The sequence below is a fragment of the Triturus cristatus genome, chromosome 1_1 (genome assembly GCF_964204655.1).
Source record: "Triturus cristatus chromosome 1_1, aTriCri1.1, whole genome shotgun sequence".
Classification (NCBI taxonomy): Eukaryota; Metazoa; Chordata; class Amphibia; order Caudata; family Salamandridae; genus Triturus; species Triturus cristatus.
In genome coordinates this window covers 184,602,311-184,618,688 of record NC_140579.1, presented here as the reverse complement: position 1 = coordinate 184,618,688, position 16,378 = coordinate 184,602,311, and the positions used below count along the sequence as shown (strand labels likewise).

Below are 16,378 nucleotides of genomic sequence, written 5' to 3'. Positions count from 1 at the left end.
TTTCCTTCGAGTTACTGGATCCACCCTTCTCATGCTAGGCACTAGTGCAGTGATTAAACGACTATAGTCCTACATGGTATCCCCGATTAACGGACCTCTACCTCATTCCTTCATTTCCAGAAATACTAAGGAAACCGTACAGATGTCCCTCCCAATGCCCAAACTGAACACACAATCCATACAACTCGCTAATTACTGGATCTATGGCAGCAGGTGTCTGGAAGTACAGACGTCATGCACTATGGTGTGTGTCCCAGTGGTAAGACCCTAAAATATAGCCTTTGTAGATCCCGGAGACAATTATACATCAAATTAAAGATGTACACAACAGCCTGACTGTGGGCCCATCAACAGGGACTCAAGTTATAAAACTGCAGAACCAGAAGACAATCTAACCTGACATGGAATCCGCAGCCTATTTCAACACCAGAAAAGAGTTTGAACAGCGCTGACTGAATCAACAGACGATTCATCATTGGTTAAAACAGTCCTCAACAAGAAGGTATTACTGGGGGGCGTGGCCACGGAGCGAATGAGGGAAGACGCGTGAGCTCGGAGCTCCGCGCCGACCCCGGCACTTAACCTGACTTGGGATGCCTGATGGAGCCCCTAAGCGCCTGGAGAGGTATCGGAAGGGAGCTGGGGGCTTCCTGAGCGCTGACAAAGCGATTCATGCCCCCGCCAGCCGCGGAACAGACGAAGAGGCTGGATCGATCGAGGGAGAGAGGGAGGGAGGTGCAAAATGGCGGCCATGACGGAGGAGAAAATTCAGAGGAGGCACTGCGAGGCGGCCTGGTAACTCCCCGTGGCAGCAGCGGAGATCAGCCGTGGCAGCAGCGGAGCTCGGCCGTAGGCGCCGCCGTAAATCAGTTTGAGGGGTCTGCAGAACCGGGGGTGCTTGCCGCCGACGCGCCATAGAGGAGCTGACTGCAGGCGCGGACCGCCGCAACTGGTGGGCCGGGAAAGGCGCCAGACGCGCCTGCCGTGTGCAGCGGCGGCCATGCAGAGCCGCAAGCAACGAAGTCACCGGTTGAGGTGCTAGGACACTAATTGGGCAGTCTGAGCCCAGTGTGATCGGCAGATAGGAGGGGCGATCCGCAATCTTAGAAGATTGGAGAGAAGGACCTCACTTGGCGGCAGGCAGCATATCCAAAGGCTGCGATGTGCATTACTGTGTAGCATGGAGGGCTGAGTGCAGCGGTGGGAACTGAGGAGCAGTGCTGGCGAGCGGAGCCTGGTGGCCTACTGACTTACAGGGTCTGGTAAGGAGACGGCCGACTAAATATGTGGGCAGTGCTGAGCATGGGTGGAGGCCAACAAGAAGCTCTGCAGTGACTTGCTAGGGGGGACCCTGGTGCGGTACTCGTCGGAGCGCTTGGACTTTGTACATACAGCTACAAAGGAAGCACAGTGAAGTCGACCTGCTGTTGGGAGGGTACAGGGTTGTTTACAGCCACGGGAGAACCAGGTGCTGGGACATTGTGCTGTGGAGCGGGCGCTGGAATGGTGGTGTGCTGGAAGCCGTCAGTGAGTCCGCAGTGGGACATAATAATTTGATGTGACCCCGGGGCGCAGTCACAACCCCTGAAGACTAGCGTGCCGATGCAGGGAGGAAAACACGGCTGCCAGAGGCATGGGCGCACTGCTGATGGTCGCCTCGAGTGAAGTTGGACGCTGAAAGAGAGCCTGGTGGAGAGCTGGGACCTCCGTCATGAGTGATCATGGGGAAGCCCAGAGGGAAGCAGACGGGAGTGCCATCTGAGCAGGAAGAGGATGCGGGGGCACTGAGCATGCAGGAGGGGCTCCCACTCCGCCCGGAAGGGATGCTCCAGCAACAAGAGTACCAAATACTTAAAGCTATTACAGACACCAGGGAGGCTCTACAACTGGACATTGCGTGTGTGACGCAGGGTCTTGGATTGCTCCGAGCAGACCACCCCAAACTGGCCGACAGGGTGAAGCAGACAGAGGTCGCCCTAGAGTCCTTGGAACCTGCGCAAAAGACGATGGCAGCCCAGATGACGGATTTTCAACATCGATTGCAGACCCTGGAACGGCGGGCAGAAGATGCCGAAGGGAGGAATTGCAGAAACAACATCTGGGTGGTGGGGCTGCCGGAGGGAGTGGAGGGGTCTAGTATGGTGGCTTACCTGGAAGACTGGCTAAGTAAGGACGTTGCACCGGAGGGCTTGACACCTTTCTACACCCTGGAAAGAGCCCATAGGGTGCCAGCCCAGCCGCTGGCCCCCGGGAGACCGCCCCATTACAAAGACAGGGACCTTTTGTTACATGAGGCCCGGATTGCGGGCCCGTATAAAGTGGGCAACAGTAAGGTGACTCTCTTCCCGGATTACACGCTCGAGGTGCAGTCCCGCCGGGCTTCGTTTGTGGCAGTCAAAAGGGCACTCTGGGACGGAGGCCTTCAATACTCCTTGATGTTCCCGGCACGTCTAAAGGTAACTGTGGATGATAAGACGTTTTTCCACAACAACCGCGAGGAAGCCTGGGATTGGCTGGAGTTGTATAAAGCAGGCGTCGGAGAAGCGGGGCGCAGCGAGAGCACTCTAACAGAGGGGCCACGGCCGCGCAGATTGGGCGTACCCGATGACGCCCCCCCTGGAACTCGAAAGCCCACCATGACACAGACGGAGAAAGAATGCTCTGCTGCCTTGCAGGCTGTCACAGCCATTTCGCTCGAGACCGGAACGGCGTCTCTGGCGGAGACGGAATCGGAAAGGGGCTCGCTGGGAACGGACACTGAACTCTCGGACACAGGAAGCACTCACTTGTCTCACGTGACAGCGGTGACGGCTGATGAGCTCGTGGATGGGTAACACAGGGGCTCACCTCGCCCGGGGCAAGGATTGGGGGGGGGGGGGAGGGTTTGGCTCCGGCCCTGGGGTGTCTCCCCTTGACTGGGATGATTGGTGATCAGCTGCTGGTGGTTGGTTGGGTTGGGAAGGTCTGATGAGTATGCACTCAGGCGGTCCCACTATACTGCAGCTTCGAATGGGGCTGTTTGGATTTCATTGGGGTTTGAGTGCGGGCTGATGGTGCCTTGAGAGGTCGAACCTCTGAAGCTTCGGACACCCTCCCCTAAGTTAGTGTGGGTGTAGCTCCTTGGGTTTTTACTGAAGGAGCAATTTGAGTATAAGTTTGGATGGGTACCAGTGTTGTAGCGCCTGTTCTGGGGTGGGGTAATTGGGTGGGTTTTGGGGTTTGGTTAGGGTAGCTAGAGCCGCCGGTGTGTTCCTCTGTGAGGGGTGTATGATTGGGGGGATTGGTCACAGAATGGGAACGTTACCTGATTTGAAATGTGTTACCTGTAATGTACGGGGGCTCCACACAATGCAGCGGTGTCATAAGGTGCATGCTTACTTAAAAAAAAAAAAATCGAGAAAAAAAACCACGAAGATATTACTGGTTTTATAACTGCATCGATGTTCATTATTTTGTTTGCCTGTGAATAACCTTTATCAAAGGATATTGGGCATCACAGAGGTGCTATAGCTTGATGTACCCCTGTGGTTGGATTGTCTTTGCTCTTAGTTGAAGTGGCTCTAAGGTTATACATGACTGTGTATGGCTGTAAAGGTGCTGTACTTAAAGTCGATGTCATTGGTGTCTTTCAAGTTAAGTTGTTGGAGTCTCTTCTTTATGGTTGTTGAGTGAAGTGAGGTTTTCTCTAGTTTCTTTAGAATAGTTTTAAGTTGATTGTTTTAGTGGTAAGGTGTTTGTGTCCTTTTTTGGGCACAATTTCTGAGTTATGTTGGTGACCTAGAATCGCAAGATGGTGGATGTGTCCTGCTTCCCGTGTACTGGCCCTGTGGCTCACTACACCCTTTCCCACTTTCGATTACAACTGCACCCACAAGAGTTAGGAAGAACATCTTTAGAACGTACAGCAGGTAAACATACATAGTCTTTGAGTGTCTGGGTGGGCACATGTTTGGGCCTCAAGTCTACTTTTAGTTCTGGTGAAAAGGTTCTTCTCTAATTTTAGGAGGCATTCAAGCTTCAGATTCTCATAGATGTGATGGCGGACTTGATGATAGTGTGGAGGCCTACTCCCATTCTACACCTGTAGTGCTTTCACTTTGCAGTGGTGACCTTGGGCATATATCTCGTACTTGTATTCTCTCTAATCCCTTTGAATTAGATGTTCTTGGTTATCTCCATTCCATTCTGGGCTGTCACCACTGTTCCTTACACTGCATTGTCCTTTCTTGTAGCATGTATGACATTTTTATTTTGGGTGTCATACCCTCACTAGGACTTTGTCCCCTTTGGGAGCATTGCCCGTCTTCCCAACTCGCTTGGTTAATGTTTTTTCTTTGTTGTCTGTGTGCTTTGGTATCTATTACGGTGACTGTCACTCAGGGGTCTCCCAAACATCAGACAATGGGGAATGTTGTGATATATTCTTAAGTTCTGAAAAGGCCATTCTAAATCTTTATTTTGCTGTACTAATTTCTGTAGTGCCTTGTTCAGGGTACACATGAATCTTTCAACTTTCCCACTGGCCTGGGGCCACCATGGTGTGATTTTGCGATGGTGTATTCCATGGTGTTGAAGATCATTTTGAAACTCGTTCCCTTGAAATGGCAGCCTATTGTCTCTTTTTACCTCTTGTGGTATCCTGCATGTGACAATGATCTTTTCCAGCTTGGGGCTAACTTGTTTGAAGGCTGTTGATGTTTGATTTTAACCACTGATAGTTTATTGACTCCCAGTTTATTGCGGGAGTCAATAATGACAAGTACTTGCCTCCAGTCCCGGAAGGCACAGAAATGTGTGCTGGCCTTCGTCCTTGGTGATGTGCACTGGTCTTCTGTGATGCCTGGAGGGGGGTGGCAGTGGGGGAGGGGAGTCTCTTAGCTCTACTGGTGCACTGGCATGATTAGTATTCTAGCTTTGCTTCCTCAGTTAGATTATCCATCCCCGGCAACCACAGTTTTTCTCGTAGCCTTGTCTTAGTTTTAGAGATTCCTTGATGCTTTTGACAGGCTAGTCTGGCTACCCTCACATGGAGAGTTTTTAGGATCAGAATTGTGTGTCCTCTGAGGATCAGTCCTTTGGTGGTCATACTCCGTTCACCAAAGCCTGTAGTGTATGGTGTGACTGTGGTCATCGTATGTTTTGAGGTTGGACACAAACGTCTTCCATGTTCCTTGCTGTTGTGCTTATAGCATCTTCTGAAGGCATTCGTTCTGTTGGGTTTCTCAAACAATTTCTTCCATTGTTATTGCCTGAGAGCACGCTTCTTCCATGATGTTCTTGAGGTACTATTCTGTCTCATCAGAGGGCTTGAGAGCCTTTTTTTCCTGGCTCTTCGGGTGCCTTGACAGGTAATCGGTAGGGTTGTCTCTGTCCAGCCTGTAGGTCACTGAGGAGCAATATTTTTCATCCTATGCGTGAGGGTGTGTTGGGAGCTGCCTGGAACTATGTTGACTAGACGTGTATGATTGGTGATCATTTTAAATTCTCTTCCATAAGGATATAGGCTTAAGGGTGTTCACCACATTTGATCACCAATGCTTCCCTCTCTATTTGGGCATACTGAGCTTCTGTGTCCATTAGTTTTCTGCTTGTATAGGTGATGGGTGCCCACATTCTCCATGTCGGCTCCTGTACCAAGACTGTGCGTAACCCCACTGGGCTGGCACCCACCACAAGCTTTGTGTTTCTGTAGGGATTAAAGTACTTCATTGTAGCGTTGTGGAGCAGCACATTCTTTGTTCTAGAAGGCTTCTTCATACATTGGCCCCAATTTCCATTTGGATTGGGCTGTCGTGAGAGCTCGGAGTAGCTCTGTTAGTGTAGTTAACGTTCAATATGAAACACCAAAATATTTTGCCATGCCTAAAACTCTTTACTTCAGTTGCAGATGTTGGCGCAGGGTATATATTTGGATTAATTCATATCAGCATTAATTCCTCCTTTTGAAAAAACGTATCCAAAGAATTAGATCTGATTCATAAAGAATTCATATTTATCCTTTTGGAGGCCGATCAGAGGGTATTTTTCCCGTATCTTGAAGTCTGCAGTGATGTTATTTCACAAGACCAGGAATTCATCACTGATATTGATGACACCATCTGATCCTGAAAAGGACTTTCTTATAGCATTTTGGAATACTTCAGCAGTGGGGGAGATTCTGAAATTCAGTGATTGAAACTTTTCAGTGGAGAAGGTAGTAATGTACCTGCTGGCGGAATTAAGATGCAGTTGGTGATAGCCGGCCTTCAGTTCAAATTTTTAGAATCATTGCATCCCTTGGAGGTCCGCAATTATGTCATCCATGGTTGGAGTGATGTCTCTTTCTCACTTAATGGCACTGTTAGAGTGTCATATGTCAATGCAAATTTGGATTGCTCCACATTTTTGGGATTATGTGGTTACTACCATGGCGGAGGCCCACAGGTGGGGCAGAGACCTTCTTGATGATGTCCATATTCTGGGGTTTTTCTAGTTCCTTTTCGACAACATCCTTGGGTGTAATGGGACTCTATTCAGGGACGGCTCCTCCATGTGGGCGGAGGAGCGTCGCTTCACTGCTTTCTCACAGTGCGAGAAGCAGAAATAAAACCATTTTATGTTTCTGCTTCTCACACTGTGAGAAAGCAGAAGGGTTTGGTTGAGAGCGGGTGGGTCTTGTCTAGGGCAGGTGTTGGAAAACGAGGCAGCATCTGTGAGGCCTGCACAAATAACATGACTACATTTGTCCTTCACTGGGAACCAAACACCCAAGTGTAGCGCCTGACTCTCAGAGGGTAGCGTTGCAGAGCAGTCTGAGGCTTACTCAAGGGAGGTGGTGTGGGCTAGTAATCGCCATTTGCAGGTGCACAAAAATAAAACTCAATGACGCCGGGACATCACCGCCTTTCTCCGAGGCGAAGCAGAAATGCCTTGGAGAAAGGCAGCGGCGCTTTCGGATTCGGGGGCGTGTTCTCCTCTTGCCATTGGCTGGAGTAGATAATTAGAAAAGTTGCAAAAAACACGCCCCCGAATCCGAAAAGGACGGGGCCTGTTCGGAGAGACAAAGCCTCTTCTTTAATGGCTGGCCAGCATTTAAGAGGCCAGCCAATGGAGAAGAGGAGAGAAGACGGGCGGGTTCAAGCCCCTCTTCTCCAAAACATGAAATCTCCGGACTTCCGGTTCTGCCTTCGGCAGACCGGATGGTCCCGAGACCTAAAAAGCTGGTTGTTTACTAGCGGCACGATTAAAACGGAGAGAAGCTATGACAACTATTCCAGCTATTTAGAATTCTGAAGGTAAGCTAATAACTGAGACTCAGGAAATAGCTAATACATTTGCAGATTATTATGAGAAGTTATATAGCTCAGAGGTTGATGATGATCACCACAAAGATCAGGAATGTTTTGATAAAATAACACTTTCCCGCCTCGATGAGCAGGATCTACTCATACTGGCAGGTGAAATAAAAGATGAAATTGCCCAAGAAATCTCTAATCTTACATACAATAAAGCACCAGGAGAAGATGATTTCCCTGGGGAATTTTACCATTGGGTAAAACCAGAAGCAATAGACGCACTTTATGAGGCCTATAAAGAAGCAGAGGAAACTGGTAGCCTCTCCTCTCTTACAAATAAAGCTATCATAACAGTCCTTCCCAAACCTGAGAAAGATCCATTATACTGCAGTAACTATCGTCCTATTTCCCTTCTGAATACAGATTCAAAGATATTAGCCACCATTCTCGCCAAAAGACTCAAACAAGTTATCTCTAAACTCATACATAATTCTCAAGTGGGATTCATGCCAGGCAGAAATTCTCGTGACCATCTACGCACTGTGGCTCACATACCGTGGGTTTCCAAGGATGCTAGAGAAGACAGAGTAGCCTTATCCTTAGATGCTGAGAAGGCTTTTGACCGTATTGAATGGAGCTATTTGTTCCGTACACTACATAGGCTGGGGTTAGACAATGAATAGATCTCCAAGGTCAAATGGTTATATGAGACACCATCCGCACAAGTGAATTGTGGGGATTTCCTTTCAAAATCTTTTTTATTGCAAAGAGGAACCCGCCAGGGTTGCCTTTTATCGCCCCTTTTGTTCCTTCTTGCACTTGAACCGCTGGCTGTGGCAATAAGACAGTGTTAAAAAATAGCAGGCATTCCTACACCAGCAGAGATCTCAAAAATACTTCTTTATGCAGATGACATATTACGCTCACTTACTGATCTGCCTACTTCACTCCCTAGACTCATGTCTATCATTTTTCGCTTCTCGATCATTTCTGACTACAAAGTCAATTGAAATAAGAGTGAAGCTCTACCATTGTCCAGGGGTACAGCAAAAGCAGCTATTTTGGGTTATAATTTTCAATGGAAAGTGGACCGCCTGAAGTATTTAGGTATTTACATCAACACAGGTTTAGAACATATGATTCAATACAACTTAGATCCACTTATTGCCAAAACGCAGTCAGAGTATGAAAAATGATCCCATCTTCACTTGTCTTTTTGGGGTAGAGTACAGGCAGTGAAAATTATTATAGTGCCCCGTTTCACTTATGTTTTAGGTATGTTGCTTTTGACAGTTAAATATCAATATTGCGAGATATTGACAAAGGTATTAAAGCCTTTATTTGGGGATCCCTGAGACCTAGACTTAAAATCTCAAAATGTATTGCTCACAGGCGATATGGGGGTCTTAGTCTACCATGTATTAAGCATTACTATACAGCCTTCCATTTATCTCAATTGGTTTATCTTTGGCCCAGACAGGATGATCCCCCACTATGGGTTCTCATTGAAAGACAAACTGTACAGGCAACTTCAGGTTTGCACATGTTTTACAGTCATAAATCACCTGATTTACAAACTTTCAACCCTATTATTCAATCTATGCTTAAGATGTGGATACATGCCCACAAACACCATAAGAGTGACCCAAGACTGCATGGAAAGGCCCCCATATGGCATAACACTGATATTAGAATAGGTAAACAGACTACATCCTTGGATATATGGGAGAGAGCAGGTATTCTAAGGTTGGATCACTTACTCACTTTAGAAGGCAAGCTTAAAACCTTTGAAATGCTTCAGATAGAATTTCAACTCCCTGCCTCCCAAGAGGGGAAATACAACTAAAACAAGCCCTATCTCGTAGACTAGGACCATTTCCTTGGATAGTTGAGGATTCCCCAGTGTTACAATACTTATACATTTAGGGGAAATTCAAAGGCGCTGTCTCTGGATTTTATAATCTCATAGTGCATAAATTACACTCATACCCATTACTTGCATAGCTTCATGTCAAATGGCAAGGGTTAATTACTGTAGCTTATTCCGATGAGGAATGGGAGGATGTTATTATGAACATGGATAAGGGAATCAGAGAGGCCTGAATGAAATTTACTCTTTTCAAAATTCTTCATAACTGGTACTGGTCACCACAAAAACTCAAGTCAGCAGGTTTACTACACCGATCTACCAGTTGGAGGTGCCCACAGGAGGACTGCGATATACTACACATTTTATTCTGATGCCCAATTTTGAAGGAATATTGGTCTTCCATAACTGCCTCTCTACACAGAGCTATACAAGTGTCCATTCCTTTAACGGAAAAATTTGGTCTATTACATGATGTTATTGATCTCCCAAATCTCACAAACCATACAAGACAATTGATAGCTATTGCACTCACTGTACAAAAAATGTGTATATTAAGACATTGGAGCACACCACAATGCCCTACACATGATGAATGGCTTATTGAAATGTATAAAATAGCATCACATGAAAAACTCATTTATAGATTGCAGGACAATGCTGGAACTTTCATCCAAATTTGGAACCCCTTTCTAGCTAATAAATATTCTATTTCTGGTAATATTTCAGATTTTTCTTCTAATTAGGAACTACAAAAAGGGAATTACTTCTTTTTTCATTTCCTTATTAATTCATTACCATCATTATTTATATTCATGCTGTTGATATCATTAGGACTGTTGATGCTTTGGCCAGTAACACTGTCATTTGAATTAGGACTTACTGTTCACCTATTTGAAATTGTTGAGTTAGTGGGAATATCTTCACTTGAAATATTATATTTGTATGATATTATCGCTACTATCTTCCAACTATCTATTATACATGGTTTACTACATATTGTATACTATCTTTATCATCTCCTCCCTAGTCCACCTTTCATATTTCTTCCTTTCCAGGTTTTGAGTACCTCAATTATTGTATCTTTTGATATCTGTATTAACTTTTTTATATTTAGAAATCTGAGAAGGTAACATTTCATAGTAATTTATTCTGTGGCCATAATTTGATTTGTTTCTACTCCGTTTTAGGTCTCGGCCTGACGTAAGCAGCGCATGCGCTGCATCGTCATACGAGGCTTCTTGGAATCGATACGATTCCAGAAGCCTCATCCCAGCTCCGCCTTCAGCTTTGATTCATGCGCGTCATTTGGCGTCACAAATTATGCCAAAGGCAGTGCAATGATTGCACTGAAGGCATGTCGATTGCAGCTTGTTGCCCCCCTGTTTTCTTTGATCCACGCCCAGCGGGATTGGATCTTTTACTGGCGGCGGTAGACAGTGTCTCCTAATTAGCCCCTAGGCACTTTTTTGTTAGCATTCGCCTTTGGCAAAGGCAGCCGCGTGTTTATTTTTGCATCCTGCTTTCACTTAAAAGTGAAAGCGCGATGCAATTATAAACAAGCGGCTTTCTTTGCCAAAGCCAAGAGCTTGTTTAAACTTCCTTCAAAATAGATATGATTTATGCTTCCCTACTTCGCCATTTAGAATCCATGCTAGCTGGCAAAACATGAACAATTTCTACAATTTGATTTATCGCGCAGCGGTGGGTTTACAACGGTAGTATATTTTGGCGCTATATCCCCGTGTCTTTTGCAGCCCGCCATGGCCCCCACTAGGGAGCATTCAGTGCCTTTACATTGCTTTCCTCCGAACGCCCCAGCTCAGTGATACTGAGTGCATCTGCCCAGCTATAAGCTGTGCAGGGACAGCGCGTGCCTCGGGACATGGCAGCTGTCAGCATGTCTCTGCCATTTGCTCTTTTCCACCTGCGAGTCCATGGTAACACCTATCACTTCCCATTGTCTATTTGTGCGTTTTTGAGCAGCACGGCCTTCTTTGTATAATCCACGTGATTCTGACTCAGCTGGAGCTCTTTTTCCAGGCTAACCGGTTCCTGGGTGTTATATAATTTCCACTTGTGTTCAGTTGATGTTTATAAAGTCTTGAGAGGAGGAGACTGTGGCCGCTTGCTTTCTTGTCTCCTGCACTGCCTTGAAGTTGTTCGCCTGGTGGGATTTATCTGCAAGTTGAGTTCCGGAGCAGGACACACAAACATCCAAGCATATTGCACTCACTTGGTTATTGGCCAGCACAAAGTGCCTGAGAGCTCTGTCTGCTAGTTAGTAGGCAGTGTAGGACTGGGAAAGATTACGGCCCCGGACATCAAAATAAATGTGGCCCCCATTTGTGAATTATATAGATAAAAAACGGCCCATGTTTCCAAATTGTTGCAGGTTTGAACTCATAAAGACACGCAGTACATATGTTTTTCCAAGGTATAGAAGACTAGATGGATTTGAGCTTTCTACATGCAGGAATTATTTTAACATCAGGGAAGTAAACATACAACAAGCATTTGCAATGCAATAGGTCTCGAATTTACGCTCAGCTATTGGCATTGCAAATGACAATGACTTTTATTTATGTTTTAAAAAACTAAAACATAAATAAAAGGCATTATAATATACAATGCCAATAGCTCAAACTCACGTAAATGCGAGACCTATTGCATTGCAAATGCTTGTGTTTTTTAAGGATGTACCCCACTGTGCTGGGTATTGCAGCCACCTTCCCTGTCAGGCCATTTCACAGTAGTATCATGCCGCCATGGAGAGGAGCTAATTGGATTTGTTGTCACCTCTCGAGGCTGCCAGGAGCACACGTCTGCTCTGGTTACAGATGAAGACATCACAGTGACAGGCTCAGAGCTGGCATCACAGGGCCACTAATAGAGCCATGTTGATTTAATGTCCGAGCGTAGAGGTGCGGGCAAGCTGTTAACGTTTTCCATTCCAAACAAAGCAGGGACCTGCGATGGCCTGTGGGTAGGGTTTTTTGTGGATCAGTGAATGCCCTTCTGGCATCTCTGGTCTCACCAAACCAGGGTTTCCTGGTCTTCCACAGTCTCACCAAAGATGGCGCCTTTGACATAGGCCTGCCTCAGCCGTACTCATTCCCCTGAGGGAAAACAACCAATTGCTACATGTATTCTTTTATCTTACCTGAGTACTTTTGGACGAATACTGTTAGAGTTAAAATTACTTTACATGCGAAGAAGTGGTGTTGCTCCAGTTTATTTTTTCGATTGATGTGGCACGTATTGCAAGTCTCGGATTTTGATCCATGGTGGATTAATTGAGAAAGGCAATATTTTAATTCATTAGCCTCACCTGGAGAAATTAGCACTATGATTAACGTTCGGTAGGGGTTTGCTTTCTCAACCTCGCGCCTTTTCCGTCGCCCTTGTAGGCCTTTGCTCTCGCCTGAGTCTCGTGCCCAACTAAGGAAAAAACAGAACTAGTTCGCGCGCAGCTCGCACTTATGAACAGCAGTTCAGGTGTCATCCTGTTGGAGTAATAAATATCTTGCGGCTGACCATGAAATGGGAAGTATAGGCCTTAGAAAACACCCATTCAAAACTATACTTTTTAGGTCGAGCATTCGGGACCTCTTGTATATACTTTAGTATATACTTATAAGTGTATGTACTTTGTGGGCTCTGGAGATCAGCCCTAGGACATGTCTGTAGGAGAGTAGGATCTGCTTCACATGGTACCCCCACTTTTTGCTGTTGTTTCACTGTTTTTCGACCTTAGTCTGGCTGTGGCCCTGCTAATCAGGACCACAGCCTAGCTGCTTCCTCTCTGAAATGGTTTCCATGTACATTAGGTACATATCTAATTGGATTCTGGAGTGCCTTATAAGCCCCTAGTATATGGTATACTATGTACCTAGGGCATAGGTACCTCAGAGGCCTACCAAGGGCTGAAGCATGTATTATGCCACCCCTGGGAAGCACTCCAAAATGGCACTACTGCAGCCTTGGTAAGGGTGTGCTTGCACCCCTTACAGTGGTATAGGCTACCTATATCCATATATATATATATATATATATATATATATATATATATATATATATATATATATATATATATATATATATACAGACACATATAAACCTATAAGTCACTCCTATGGCAGGCCTTGACAATCCTGAAGGCAGAGTGCTTGGTTTTGTGTGAGAGGGTGCCCAAGCATGAGCTGAGCCCCTCTGTAGCTTTCGGAAATACTTCCTTATGGCTGTTCTGTGATATAGCCATACCATATACTCTTAAGTGCATTATAACCTTGCGGTAAATGCTAACTTTGGAATGGCTGCATCAAAACATGTTGTGTTTGGTGTCAAACATCTTGGAATACTAACCCCCCGCCAGTTCTGGCGGCGGGGGTAGCATTCCACCCTTCTAGAGGGAGAGACATGTTCACACTGGTCAAACCCGGTAGGACTTTCCTGAGCCCTCGCATCACAAAATGGATGCCTCTGCCACAGACACTGGTCTGGCCTCCTGCTGCTGACCGATACTCCGGCAGGGGAGGCCTGGACAATAGGTTTCATGTCGAAGGGAGGTGTAACCACCTCCCCAGACAGGCAGATGTGTATTGGGGCTGGGCGGGAGCACTCTCTGGTGCTTTGAAGTCCTGCACTGGGGGCACATTTGGTGTCCCTGTGCATAGTCCAGTTCAAACCGGTTGCAGGGGCTACCTGCCCCAGCTCTGGTGCGAAACTGGACAAAGGAAATGGGTGTAACCACCCCTCTTTCCAGACCCACCCATAGGTGGGGCCTTAGAGTTAGTCCATCCCCTAAACTTAGTAGAAGTATAGGAATCCAGTCCCTAGGACTTTAGATTACCATGGACGAAACTCTGCAACATATATCCTGGACCTTCGACGTTCTATCCTGACTAGAAGACTGAAGAAATCTCCCTTGGGGTCAAGGAGTGACTCCCCTGCTTGGCAGGCACCAAAGAAGCAACTGACCAGTCTGCATTGCTGAGGCTCCCACCGGACGCCGAAGTCTTTGCATCACCAGAGGTGGATTTCCAGACTTCCCCGAGGCTACCCTGAGTCCACAGCAAAGCTGAGGCCCGTGGCTATCGTGGGTGATGTGGAACCGTGACCCCTGGACACTGTGAACTTTTGCAGCAACACTATCTTCCTCGTCTTCCTCGAAGTTGTGCTTTGGGCTCCGAGTAGCCCCAGCCTTGAGCACCTCCTGCACCGAAGATTGCTGGCCTCCACTCCATGAGTGACCCGTGGGCCAGTTTCAAGTGCGACCACTCGAGGCTCCTTCGCGATCACTAGCCCATTGGCTAGCAGGTCCCCACGAAGGCAACTCCTCTTCTACTTGGGCTTTCCTGGTTGCTCCAGACGTGCCCTGACTTACCCTCGCTGGGTGAGTCCCTCAGACCTTGCTGGTCTGCACTGCAGTCCTTTCTCTGAATTCCAGTGACTTGCCGTTGCCAAGGCTTGTTGGGTCCAATCTGGTCGCCGACACCCCAGCACGCGACAGACTTCGTGGGACAGCTCGAATCCGGCTCGTGGACTTCGTCGACGCCTCCTGGACCTCGTGGCTGAAGACTCAAGACACCCATCAACTCACCTGAAGCACCCGACATCTGTAGGCATTGGTCCATCCTGCCCTCGGTCACTGGCTAGTGACCTAGACTCTGTCCCCTCTGCTTTCAGGTTCCTTCCTTCCTAGATCCAGGCTTGGATCGCTTCGGACACTTCTCCTCTTCACGGCAGCAGCAGTTCTTTGCAGGCTTCTATTGCAATCGATGACACGACTCGACACCAAAAGACACCTATGCACCCGGCTTCCCTGGGTGAGGTAACTCGAGTACTCCGGTGCTCCCGTGGGTGCTAGAACATAAATCCAAAAGGGTTTGGTCCTGACTCGATTAGAAGTGTCCCTAATCTTTAAATTTCCAACTGCGACATTGCCCATATAAGATAACGGGAACCCGCGGTTGTGTTCACACACTGCATACAGTCCCCGTGGGTCCCCTGTGTCACTACCTTGGGTGGTTCCTTGGGGTCCCGGCGATTCTACAGGCTCTAGGCCTTGTGTCTAGTTCAGTTGTGGTTCTTATACCACTTTTTTGGTATATGGTTTGGTATGCCCCTAGGGCCCAAACGTGTATTTGTTCTATTACTAATGATTGCTCACTTGTAACTTAAGTACTTCGAACTTCAGTCTCATAAAGAGACTAGAGGGGTGTGTTTTAACCTAAATACATATATTTTAAATATATACCTGGTGTGGTTGTCCTTTCATTTGATCATTCAAGAGATTATAGACTGGTAAAACAAGCCGCTTTAGATTCCTTCAAGACTTAGCCTGAAGGCTGCTCTCCATAGCTACCACTCGGATAGTTTCAATAAAGGTTGTCTTTAACCTATCACCATAAGGGGTTGTGTGGACTGCTACAAGGTGCCCACTAGAACTAGTGGACAGCATATATCAGGCCACCTTCTCACAATGTCTACTTCCACTTAGGGACTTTTTTTCTGCTCAACTGCCTCTATTTAACTGTCTTGATAGAAAACAACCAGTAGAGGTCAGTAAAATAACAGAATTGCTTTCTGCTTGTTCAACTGCCTCTATTTAACTTTCTTGATAGAAAACAACCGGCAGAGGTCAGTAAAATACCAGAATCACTTTAGCAATCTCTAGATTCCAGTCCATAGAAATGGTCTTCCACGAGCACCCGTAGACAATAATATTTTTTTCAAAACTTGTATTTTCAGTGATATGACCACCCAAGGCTCTGATTTTATATTAAAAACAGAGCTTTGGACTATACAATTTCCAGCTGAAAGGCAATATTTCTCTCCATGTGTTCCCATACCTGGCGTGTCACGCAGTTTGGTGCTTACTTTTCCTCCATGTTAAAGAACAGTAGATGTTTCAGCACCCAGGCTAATGTGCTGCATAGCTAAATACATATAAGGTCCCAAAGGCGAGACCGATTGCATTGCAAATGCTTGTTTTAATGTATTGTTTATAAACTGACATGTACTTCTCAATAAACATATGCAAAAAAAAAAAAACAATGGAAGAGACACTGGCGATCCTCTCTCTCTGAACAATGGGAAACTATTTGATTTCATTGAGTAGGGGCTCTGCATTCCTGTTGCTGAAGACGCTTTGTGTGAACGACATCCTCCTGTATGCGGTGGTGCCAGGCCCGGTTCTAGCGGGTGGGCCGGCCCACCCAAACTGGAGCCTTGG

The 16,378-nt window shown here is 46.6% G+C and overlaps 1 protein-coding gene across 1 annotated transcript in view; it reads left to right on the top strand.

Moving 5' to 3' along the window:
• Positions 1 to 511: 511 nt before the first annotated feature.
• LOC146869950 (zinc finger homeobox protein 2-like) overlaps positions 512 to 16,378 on the top strand; it is a 1,750,357-nt gene continuing 1,734,490 nt past the window's right edge. The window contains exon 1 of the mRNA XM_085640777.1: positions 512 to 2,830. The gene's annotated coding sequence lies outside the window, so the exon portion shown is untranslated. The remainder of the gene's footprint in view (positions 2,831 to 16,378) is intronic.